The sequence below is a fragment of the Typopeltis vanoorti genome, chromosome 7, assembly GCF_054136105.1.
Source record: "Typopeltis vanoorti isolate ZY-2024b chromosome 7, IOZ_Tvanoo_1.0, whole genome shotgun sequence".
Classification (NCBI taxonomy): domain Eukaryota; kingdom Metazoa; phylum Arthropoda; class Arachnida; order Uropygi; family Thelyphonidae; genus Typopeltis; species Typopeltis vanoorti.
The window spans coordinates 125,365,033-125,377,401 of record NC_143555.1 but is presented as its reverse complement, the minus strand read 5'-3'; the positions used below and the strand labels follow the sequence as shown (position 1 = coordinate 125,377,401).

Here is a 12,369-nt window from a genome sequence, read left to right as displayed (position 1 = left end):
GCATCAGGAGTTTCAGCATCCTCAGTACTTCCTTTCCATCACTTTTCAATTTTCGTGAATGAAACCTTTCACTCTATTATTTATTTGCTGAACCAACATTCCCAGAAAAACACTTGCTATCAGAGTGCAAAAAATTACTCTTTAGGCTCTAATTACAATCCTAATTTTGCAAATTTCTTGATCAACTATGTTTTTGAAATAGAGATCTTTGTTGGTTCAAAGAAATTTTGCTATTCTGATTTGAAACCAATCCATGCCACCTCTCCCCCCCCCCTCCACACACACACATATGCCAGTTATAGACACTTTTTCATGAAATAATTTTCTACAGCTAATTTTTGTATATCTGATCCCATAAAAGTATCTTCTTTGAGCTTGGCATTTGAAAACCTGGAACTTGTGGAAAAGGTTATACTCAAAATATTCACTATTCTTTGCCCTATGTCTTGACAAACTGCTTCATTAGCATGAATTTAAAATGTAATGGTAAGAAGAGAACTTTATATGAATCCACTAAATTGATAGTTTTGAGTCTGAAATAAAGATTTCCCTACCTGGTCATTGCTTTTTTTTATTCCAATATTGATTACAAGCACTGCTTTCTCCTTGCAAAGAAAACGCGACATTTTCATGTTTTTTTTTTCGTTTTAATATTCATGTTCTTTACATTTCGTTTTATCACAAACAAATTCAAGAATCTGTGCGGTTAGCCTAGTGGCTGTGCGCTTCACAACCATATGCCTGGGGAGAAGGAGTGTCCTAGGTTCGATTCCCGTTGGTGACGTGAGGAGCTGAAGGATCTTCCTCAGCCACAGCCAAGTTAGCCAGTCTTGGGAGTGGACAGCAGGGTTTTTCTCCATGGTTTATCTGGCGTTATTCATCCTGCAAAGCAGGCAAACCAGCCTTGAGAAATCAACACCACTGCGGACATAGGATACACCAGGGCATAGGGCTGACCACCTTATCCTGTGAACGGTTTAGGTCCAATGATTAATAAACCCTCGACACTGCAAGGTAAAAACGAGGTGGGGGGGGAAGGAAGATGAGATGAATTCAAGATATTTATAAGTCTGTTTTAAGTTAAGAGAATGAGCAACTGAAATATTAATTTGTTAGAGACCATCACCTCTCAAGCTATTTTTAGAAGAAGTCTAAAACTGATTCAGCTACTATGGCTTGAGTCATACTCTGCACCTAAATATTTAAGTCCAGAAATATTACTGGGATAACAATAAAACCTTAGATTGAGCAGCATACAAATTCATTATCAACATTTCAATAACAAGAAGTTAAATCCCTGGAATAAGCATGTTCTTAGCTCTAAGTCTTGTTCCCATGATCTGTGCACAATCCTTTGGTAGACCCAGTACTTTTTTTCTGGCGCAACGCAACGGTACGCAGTACCGGCACCTTTTTCTTAAGATTTTAAAAATTTGTGATTTATTGACAGCAAAATATATTATAACTATTCCGATAGATGGTACTGTGTTCATGAATTGAATTTTCAGTTTTGATTACTCATAAGTTGGTACCCTCCTTTCCTGTTTCATAAGTTGGTAGAAAACAGGAAGTTGTGTTCACTTCCGATTGCTTCCAATATCAGTTTATCAGTTCTATATTCACTCTGCAACAGGCAGGTGTTCACATGAGTTTTGAATTAATCTAAGTTAAATCAGTGCAATCATTGTTCAAAATGAGTAAAATAAGTAGTTATTTTATACCAATGAGTAAAAAAAAAGGAAGGCTGAAGAAGCAGAAATTGTTGAATCTACTTGTGATCCTGTAAAACAGAAAACTAGCAACGAAAATACACTTGGTGAAGAGGATCATGAAACCAAGACCGAAGATTCACGTGATCAAAAGGAAGCAGATTCTGATAATGATTGGCCCGAATGCTGGGCACTTTTGCAGAAAATTGGCTTCTGCGAGAGAAACGAGTGGCTGTATGTCAAAAATAAAATGTTGGGCTGTAAAGTGTGTCGTAATATCGAAAGTCTTGTCATCAATAAACACATTAGAACGAAAATTTCAGCGGAGTGGACAAATGGTAAAATCGGTCATTTTGGAGAATCTTGCAAACAACAGTTAATGTCATTAAGAAAAAAGATTTACGATCATAAGGAGAGTGCAGCACACAAAGCGAGACAATGAGGGTATATCGGAGGATATGTTAAAAGTGTGGAAGTTGCTGTAATAACATCTTCGTGGTGAGTACCGGCACCTTTTTTCCAGAAAAAAAGCACTTGGTAGACCTAAATCTCAACAAGATCATTTAATTTACTTTTTTGTGAATGTCATGATTTAGTAAAATTCAGCATCCAAAAGTTACTTTCATTGCATATTTCATCCATTTGGAATAAATACATAACATTGAAATAAAATAAAATGAAATTTTATGAAATAAAATAATGAAATAAAAAGATTTATTCATGAGTTTTTATTATTATTATTTTTTTTAAATATCTGACCTACACACAAAAGGTTACAAGACCTATAGCATATTGGTGCTGTGAGTAGGTGAGAGGATAAGAAACAAAGAATCTTCGCATTTTTGAACAACTAAAGGTTGCATTCCTTGAAGATAGAGTGGGAGAGGCTGTTCCACAGAAAACAGAAGAGAAGTTGATTCAGTAATTTCAATCTGGAATGTAAATGGGTGCTGATCAGTAGCAGCTCTTGTTCTTATAATTTTGGAGGAAAGTAGAGGAATGATAGTGGCCAATTTAACAGAGAACCATCTGCAGAAGTATCTGCAAAATAGGCATAAGGCAGAAATTGAACATCTATGAGAGGGATTTAAGTGGATCTCTCTGTGTGTGTGTGTGAGAGAGAGAGAGAGAGAGAGAGAGAGAGAGAGAGAGAGAGAGAGAAACATTAATTAACCAGATTGCCCTCTTTTGGATAGCATCAAGAAATCTTTGAGAGGTTTTTGGTGCAACACACCAAAAATGTAAGCAATATTCCATGGTTGGCAGATTTGGGATTTGTATAGTTAACAGCTATAAAGGTGTGAAGTAAACGTTTTGCAGTTGCCAAAAAATGTGAGATGTCACTTTTTTAGCAACTGCAAAAGCTATGGTTAAAATGTGTTTGTGCCAGGAGAGGTTGGAAGTGTAGATCAGTCCAAGAAAATTGATAATTTTTAGATATCAGGTTATCACTGAAGGTTAAGAGAAGAGATGTGAGCTCTTTCTTGTGAGAGATCAGACAGGACAGAGCTTTTGTGGCACTAAAGCCTACAAGGTCCCACTGAAATATAGCTAGGAGACTGGAGTTCAATACTTTGGTAATGATGGATCCTGAGGGTTCTAACAATTTTGTCAAATGAAAAGGAGGGATGGAGCGTATTGTCATCTCCGAAGCTAGGGAAAGGATTTGAAGTCTGTGAGAGCAGGACTGAGTGAGAGTACAGAACCCTATGGTACTCCAGTATTGGAGTACCATAGGGTTCTGTACTCTCACTCCTACCATGACTCAAAAAGAAACAACTAATGAGCAAGTTGGTGATCCGGTTGTGGAATATGGAAGGCAACCCATACAATGGCAGTTTGCTAAGTAGAACCCACTGCTGAACCAAATCAAATGCTTTTGAGATATCAAGAGTGATTACGTGAGTTTCTCTGAATTGTTCTAATGCTTGAGTTTAGTGAATAGTGTAATATGTAAGCAATATTACTAAGGCTATGGATGGAAAGGGGCATAATCCATACTGCTGGTCACTGATTAGTTGGTTGTTGATGACCACCATAGTTTTAGAGAGAATAGAAGTAAGAGAAATTTGTTGACTGACTTTTATCCCTTTTCTCTCAAATGGGCTGGATGTGGTCCTGTTTCCATTCTACAGGGTAGATGCCAGTTGAATAAGACAAACTGAAGAGATGTAGAAGACAGGATAAGTGTTAGCTCTGGGACACAAGTTTTTAACACAGTAGGTGAGATATCACCAGGACCAGATGCCTTGTTTGTGTTCAGATTATTAAGGATTTCTTTCCGGCAAGACCATGGAGTGAGCAGTTCTTGGTAAGGTGGTGGTAGGGACTTTGCCCTGGTCATCAATGCAGGAACTGGAAGAGAAAAGTGATGCCAGTAAGTCAGCCAGCCTAGTCTTTGAGCAAGGTGACTACAAATGGCTACTACCACCCAGATGTGAGAGTGGAGGAAACATGGGTGGACAAAAGTTGCACCCAATGTTCTTGGCAAGGGTCAAGAAGATGGGAGATGAGTTTGCAGCATTTGGTCCCTTTCAAAATCTGACATGGATTTGTTGATTCTTTTACAGCTACTGTGAGCTACAATATAGGCAGAGTGAGAGCTAGAATGTCTTGAGTCACTCATGGTATACTGAGTATTTTTTTTGCTTATACTGCATTGGCACACTTATTTGAGATCAAGACTTGGATGGTGATCATGAAGTTTGGGTAGATTGAAAAAATTGGGAACCGCTAGGTGAAAGTTGTTCCATGGCAAAGGAGACTTATGAGGTTGTAGTCCTAGTTACCATGAGTAGAACTGACATCCATAGTATATTTGGAAGGGGAGCTTGTTATGAAGAGATCAAATGTGTTGGCAGATTGGAGGGAGTTGTTGAGTATTCTGGTAGGGAGGTTGACGACCTGTAATAGCAAGTACTTCAGCATCCCTGCCTGCTTAGGCAGTGAAGAGAAACCAATTTGAGTTATGGACACTGAAGTCCCCAAGAAGGATGACTTTACTATTTTGACTACAGAAAATTTCGAAAGAGAGAGAGAGTTGAAGAGGTCAAGGAGTTATTGGAGTTTGGGGAGCAATAGAGACTGCAGATTTGGTTTGGCAAGGAAATTTTGAGTCAAAGCAGAATAAACAGAGGATTTGATGACTTGCAATCTTTGACATGGAATGTTGGTTCTGATGAATGCACAAGTGCCACCCCTATGGTGGAAAGAACCGTATACTCTGTATACAGTTAATGAGGCTGGCATGAGTATACACAGATTAGGCCTATGAGCAACAGGCTTTAAAGATTTCAATTCGAGATGTTTTTCATTCCTAGCGTTATAAATTTATATAATAGGCCAGACAAAAACAGCCATTTTCAAGTGACTTTAAGGTTCATGTCACACCATCAGAATAGCAAAAGAAAGACTTTCTGTTGACCTGAGTCCACCTCCTCAAGTGCTGAACACAAAGTTCCACAGCTTGTCTTTATCACCACGTTTCATCTGAAAGCACACATTAATATCTAACAAATTCTGCAATGTTTTCCTGGCTCTTTTTTCTGAAACTACCACAGATATAATAAAATGTGTAACTGAAAATCAGAGACTTAAACAGTGTCTCAGTAACCAGCTGTTAAAAATCCAGGTAAAAGCTAGTGAAAAAACAAACAAATCAGTATTTAGACTGATATATACCAACAATGTTCTGACCAACCATGCTATTGTATTAGCTTCCAATTAAATCTAGAACATTCAATTCAAATGAGATTATTTCCATAATACATGGATCTCAATTTTAATACTACAAAACAACATATTTTATAATTTTATTCTGTAAATGAAAATGTAGAACATTTTGTAAGGAACCTGCACAAAACAGGGGAAAATAGTTGTCACAATTATTATGTTCATTATTATATAATGAGCATCATCAGCATTATTGTGATATTTTCTTTTGGAATGCATTAAAAAAAAAAAATCATGGTTGACCATGAATTTTAGGCAGTGAAGGGAAATTGATTTGAATCAATTTGACTGATATTTTGAGGCATGTGATTCAGTTCAAATGAGTGAAATTTGATAATGTCTATTAGCAACAAACATACTTAAATAAAAAATATGCCCTTGATGTATTTTTTGTCACTCACCAAATTTTGAACCACTTTTTTGAGTATTTATACAGAGAATGCACATCTATTTGTACTCTTTGAGTACAAATAGATGTGCATCACAATCAACTCTGAAAAACATCATTAGTATTTATAAATTACTGATCGCTAATCTCAAATTATATTCACAGTATTACCAATGACAGTACACTATTCCTCATTTTTATTAGAGAAACCTAGTATTTCTCATATAACCCAAGTGACAAGATCTTTCACCAACGTTTTAAATTATAATCTTGCTATATACTGCGCGATATGATATATGCTGTATGAATATGCAGTATCTAGCAGAGATATTGCTTGGCAGAATGTTTACGGCCTCCCTTGATAAGTTGGACTCCATGGAGTAGCCCGTAATAATAATATATTTAAGTGGGGTGCAAACAGCCTTTTCAACTTCAACAACATTAAAATATACCCCTTCCTTATTTCACACAAGGAAGATCACATGTCACTTCCCCTCACCTTTTATAATACCCTGATCTCCACAAAATAACTCTCCTTAGACTTACACTTTTAGCCTCTCCTGGAATAGCATCACATCCATAGCCTCCTCTGCATTCAAGAAACTAAGCATCCTCTTTTCTGCTTATGAGTATTTTACACCTGTACAACTCATAACACCATATTTATTGGCATGGTTGAATATGTGTACCTGCTCTCCTACCAACAGGCTGTGAGCTCAAATCCAACCATTGGCATGGATATTTGTGATTTCTTTAAGTGAGAGATGAAGTCCATCACCTAGTGTGAGACCACTGTCCACTTATTGGAGGCCTGAAAAAATTCCACATTGGTTTCTTAGAGCAGGGTTTCTATACTATGTAAAAATAAATAAAAAAAACACACAAAATAAATAAATCATAAAATATCTCAGTGGATGTACTACAGGTTTGACTTTTTGTAGGTGGAAGAAACAAACATACACAGGCATACAAAACAGGTTAGGTTCCAGACCAGACAACTGTCATATAGAGAATCACTGCTCCCCCCCCCTCCACTTTCAAATGCATTTTTAAGCAGTCACATATGTACATCCAATCATCTTCATTAGGCATCAGATGTCATACAGTCATCTATTCATTGAGCATCAGACGTCATATGGTCACCGCTGCTCAGTGAAATGTCACACAAGTCCTAGCTAGGTTGTCTTGTTGTATGCTTTTCTGGAGGCTTTAGCTCTCTGAAGATCAGTCACTCCAGACACAATCCATCTTCTTTTCCCAGGAACTTTACATTCTATTATTGTTCTGAGAAATCCATCTTCCATCCTTTCAATGTGTCCATAGTATTTCAACTTTGTTCTGTCAATCTCCTTAAAGAGGGCCTTAAACTTCTTCAGATCCTTTCTAGCACCTATTGTTTGTCTGCCTTTCAGTATATGATATCTTAAACAGTCATCTGTGACACCACATCTCAAAAGCAGATATTCTTTTCCTATCAGACTTCTTCGGGTTCCAAATCTCACATCCATAAATCACTGTGGGAAAAACAGCTACATCTAGAATCCTCAACTTTAGTCTTGTGGAGAGACCTTCCAGATTTTAGACAAGTCTCTGACTGTTGTTTTAGTCATTCCTAATTTTCTTCTGGCATTTTCTGAACAGCAATTCTTCAAATAAAGGTACACTTGTTTCTCAGGAGCTTCCTTATCTGTATTTCCTTTGAGACCCATTATCTTTGTCTTGCTAGGATTTAGCTGAAGTCCTCTGTTCATACTGATCTCATTAACTTTGTCAAGGATTTGTCCTAGTTATTCCTTGTCATTATAAAGAAGAACTATATCATCAGCGTACCTCAGATTATTGATCAATCTACTGCCTATCCTAATTCCCGATTTAAGTTAATCTAGTGCTACATGCATGACATCATGCAAAGATACTAAACAGTGAAAAGAAAGTAGGCATCCTTGCCTAACTTCTTTGCCAACCCGAAGCCAATCAATTAATCCAAAACCTGTTTTTACTGGTACAAGTTAGCTATCAACCTGATGCGTTGAGGAAAAACCCATTATTTTTATAACTTCCCAGTTTCACATGTTGAACACAGTCAAAAGCTTTTGCATAGTCTATGATACACATTGCCATATGGAGTCTAAATTTTTTTATACTTTTCAATGATCTGTTTAAGGCAAAGGATCTGATCTCTGGTACCCTTGTCTTTCCTAAAACCTGCTCGTTCCTGAGGCATCTCCACCTCAACTTTGGCCTCAATCCTATTTAGAATGATCTTTAATAAAATCATGCTTGCATGAGAGATTAAAATAATAGTTCTATAGGCTTTGCAATCCTTCACATCTCCTTGCTTGTGCAGTAATATGAAAACCGACTTCTTCTAGTCTCTAGGCCATGATCCTGTCTCCCATATCCTTGTAATCAATCTATAAAACACTCTTATCCATCCTTTCACTGTGGAGGGATAAGATAATTAACTCTGTTGGGATTCAAACTACACTCAAGACCTTATTGTTGTTGAACTGTTTAACTGCTCTTTCAAACTAATGCCTAAATGAAGAGGTTTCAAACAGAAATTTTCCTGGTGAGAGGGGCTCCTCCAGATTTTCATTATCCTCCCTGCTGTAAAGTTCCTCACAATACTCTTTCCATTTGTTTTTGACTTCTAGCTTTTCTGTTAGTAATTCTGTGTTTGATGACATTCATTTTGGGCTTAAACGTGGGCTTAGATCACAAACTAAATGAAACACCTTTGTATAGTTGTGTCTATTCATCTGAAACTATATCTTTTCATATTTATTAACATAAAAATTTTCCTTGTCCTGCATGATAGCTCTTCTGACTTCTCTATGTAATCTTTTATATTCTTCAGTTGCTGTAGCTATTTGCTTCTCCACTTCTTTCAACCCCATATTGAATCTGATATCCATGGGTTTCTTGGTCTTCCAATTGGGCATTCTTACCAACTGCAGTAGATGGAACAAAAGATGACTAAGGTGGATGATTCCACTGAGTGAATATTTCAAATACAGAAAGATGTTGGGCTGCTGTTGCTAAGTTGAGCAGAAATGAGAAGCATAATAGTTGACAATTCTGCTGAACAGTGCTCATGAAAATTCAATAAAAGAGGCAAAATGCAGAAATTGACTATCTGTAAGACTGGCTGAAGTAATCCTATAAAAGAGGCATCATTAATCAATCAAAGTGCTTTCCTCTGAACAACATCAAGAATTTTTGGTGTTCAGATCAGAGCTTAGGGCGTTTGTTGTAGATGATCTTCAAATTTGAGCTGTTTCAGCACTACAAGAAGAGAGTGCTATTACCAGCTGTAAACAGAGTGTTATGTCATTACTTTCTACTAATTTTCCATCTTTATTATCTCAATAATTGCTATTTATCTATTCTACTGTCTAGCCTAAGAAATTTCTATCTAGGGTTATTTCCTTTTCAGATACTAGCAAAATTTATATTATGCTGCACCAGCCAGTATCCTATAACAGAAGAGATTCTTGCTCAGGGAAACAATCCTAGATCTTAAGGCATACACACATCATCATGCACATTGGTATGGTCGCATAGATTTCTGGTACTGGCAGTCGTGACCTGTAATCTATCTTTATATACCTTCTAAATTCTTCCCACTAAGGTTCTATTTTATAAGTGGTAATTTGATCTCGTAATCAGGCATGACTCGGGTATAAGTAATAAAACATGTTTACTGGAAATTTTAAGACATGTACAACTAAGATGAATCATATATTCAAAAAATCTCAATTTCATAATAAATAAAGTTCATGCTAAGGAAGTTAATACATTCTAAGTTAGTCCAACACAGTTAGTTTTCAAATTATTAATCAAACTAGATAAGGTAGAAAGCAAACACAATACCACATAAACTTATGATCCCTTTCCACATGCCACTTATTAATTACATATTATACATTCTGGTGTTACTCAAATAAAGGCTATCTGCAATCTTAATTTTCTTATCAAACTCAGTCATACTCAAATATGAGAATAGCTTCCGAACAATTCTTTTGTTCAACAGAAACTAGCTATTCCAAATAAGTATTCTCACTAAAGTTCTCTAATAAATTGTCCACACTCAATTTTCTTTCTTCTAATACTTCCGAAACATATAATAAAGTTCTCTACTTTACCGAATCTTTTCTGGGCGTCTAGTCGCTACCACATGTTGGTTCTGGTTACTTTCCTATCAGGCTGTCTCTGCGCCTGCCGTTCGGCTACATCGTCCTTGAACTACTACAGGACATGAACGTGTTTCTGCCACATCTAAGGGGACTTTCTCCACTCCTTCCGATGGGACATTCAGCAATGGCACGATTCTGCAAAGGCCGATAATTCACAAACGGCTCTGCATGGAATCTCTTAGATATCTCCAGGAAAAGGCCCGTTGTCTGACATCGCAGCACCTATGCTCCTCACTCTCATGAACTACCCCGTCAAAACTCACCAAGCAGGAACCAGGAAAAAGAGAGAAGAAGAGCTCAATATGGCACGCATCACCTTATATTCTCCTCTCGTACACCCCCTTTTTTGCTGGGTCTTTTCCACACGACCCTTATCGTTTATGCCCTTAAGTCGATCCCTTACTCTCCCTTTGATCTTAGGTTACTGTTTTCATGGAAAACGTGCTACCATCACCTTGCGCGTAAGCCATTGCCTCAGGCGCTAAGCTCGACTTGTACAGTTCAACTTTTGGACTGCTACTTATTACCTGTCTGGTGATTTACAGTATACTAGATAGCTTAATAAGACCAATAATAAGCCAACATTTCTCTTATATAAGTTCTACTTTTTTTGACATAAATTCTCTAATTTGATTTTCCGTTAGACAGCAATAAATTTCTATACATCACATATATTAAATCAGCTTTCTTTATTTTCTGCTGGTGTGCAGGTATTTCCTTAAGTAGTTAGATTTTGCATGTCAAATCCTGAATGAAAACAATTTGCTTGCAAAATTTCTCCATTCAGGATCTAACAAGAGTTTGATGTCATTGAGAGTATGTCATTTAAGTATAAGTAAGAGGGTAGGTGAAATAAGATTCTAACAAACACCAGTATTAACAGGAAAATCTGAAGAAAACAATTTTCACTGTTATATGTAGTAAACGCTTTGAACTTAAAGGGTTGGTGGTTGTAGTCTTGGGAGACTACTTCATAAAGAAGGCTGTTCTACCCAACTGAGGTAGATGGAACAAAAGATGACTAGGAGTGGCTGGTTCTGGTTATTGAACAATTCAACTACAGAAAGATGTTGGGCAGTTGCTGCTCAGAAATAAGAGGCAAAACAGTTGACAGTTCTGCTGAACAGTCAGTTTATTTCAATCGGTATTAATTCACAACCCAGAATAATAAGAAAATATTTATGTTATTAATTTATTTAAGCCTATCTCTGTATCATAAGCAAATTATCTCTGTATCATAGTTGTATATCTCCTGCCAAACCTTTCCCAATGTCATTAATGTATAGATTAAATAACAATGGACTAATGGTGATCCTTGCAGTATGCTACTGGTTACTTTAAGCCTTACAGACTCATCCCCATATTTCATTTTTTGATATCTGTCAGTCAACTATCCTCTTATCCATGCCAATATTTTATAATCCAATCCCATATTATCCAATTTATGCAACAATCTTTCATCCTGTATTCTGCCAAAAGCCTTAGCAAAATCCAAAAGTATCACGGTTTATCCATTCCCCTTGTCTAACTCAATGGTAACTTTATTATAAAATGTCAGCAAGTTACTCAAAATTGACCTTCCTTTATCACACCCATGCTGTTCATTGCAAAGTAGAGATTCTCTGTCTTTTCCAAAATCTTCACCATCACTCCAGAAATACTGATGTCAATAGTTCAATACATCAGTCTTTGAACCACCCTTGTGCAATGAGATTACCAAACATTCTTTTCATTCCTATGGAATCATCCCTGTTCCAAGACTCAAATTATAAAATCTGGTCAAAGGAATAACCAGTTCAGAACAACACTCTTTCAACATTTGTGCTGATAACCCATCAGTTCTTATTGTCAAATTCTTATTCAGTTTGTGTAACAGCTCTAGTACCTCATCTTCATGTACCTGTGTTTCTTTCTTCAGCAAAAGGTAGCAGTGAGTGTAATGTTGCATGCACCAGGTTGATAACTTTTAGCAAAATGGCCACTCACTAGTTGAACAATCTCTTCATCTGTCACCTGCATACCATTTGCATTCAATAGCATGATTCTTTCATAGTCATGCTTTCTTTTACTTGCTATATAGCAACAGATTTCTTTTAGGTTGTCATTAACTTGCAGAGCCAGTTTCTTTTCATACTCAGATTTAGCTTTCCACACCAACAGTTGACTCTTCTGACCTGTCTATTATCATTTTCATAACTGACATTATCCATATGCATGGTATTCCTTCCACATCATCTTTTTTTTTACAAATCTTTTGCTTAATTATTACACATCCATTTCATTGCTACCCTATTCATTCTTGAAACATAAAAATGCAAGAAACTAGGAAATGATAGTAATG

The 12,369-nt window shown here is 36.7% G+C and overlaps 1 protein-coding gene across 1 annotated transcript in view; it reads right to left on the bottom strand.

Moving 5' to 3' along the window:
• LOC150105037 (2',5'-phosphodiesterase 12-like) overlaps positions 1 to 12,369 on the bottom strand; it is a 108,084-nt gene that overhangs the window by 66,470 nt on the left and 29,245 nt on the right. The gene's annotated exons all lie outside the window — the stretch shown is intronic.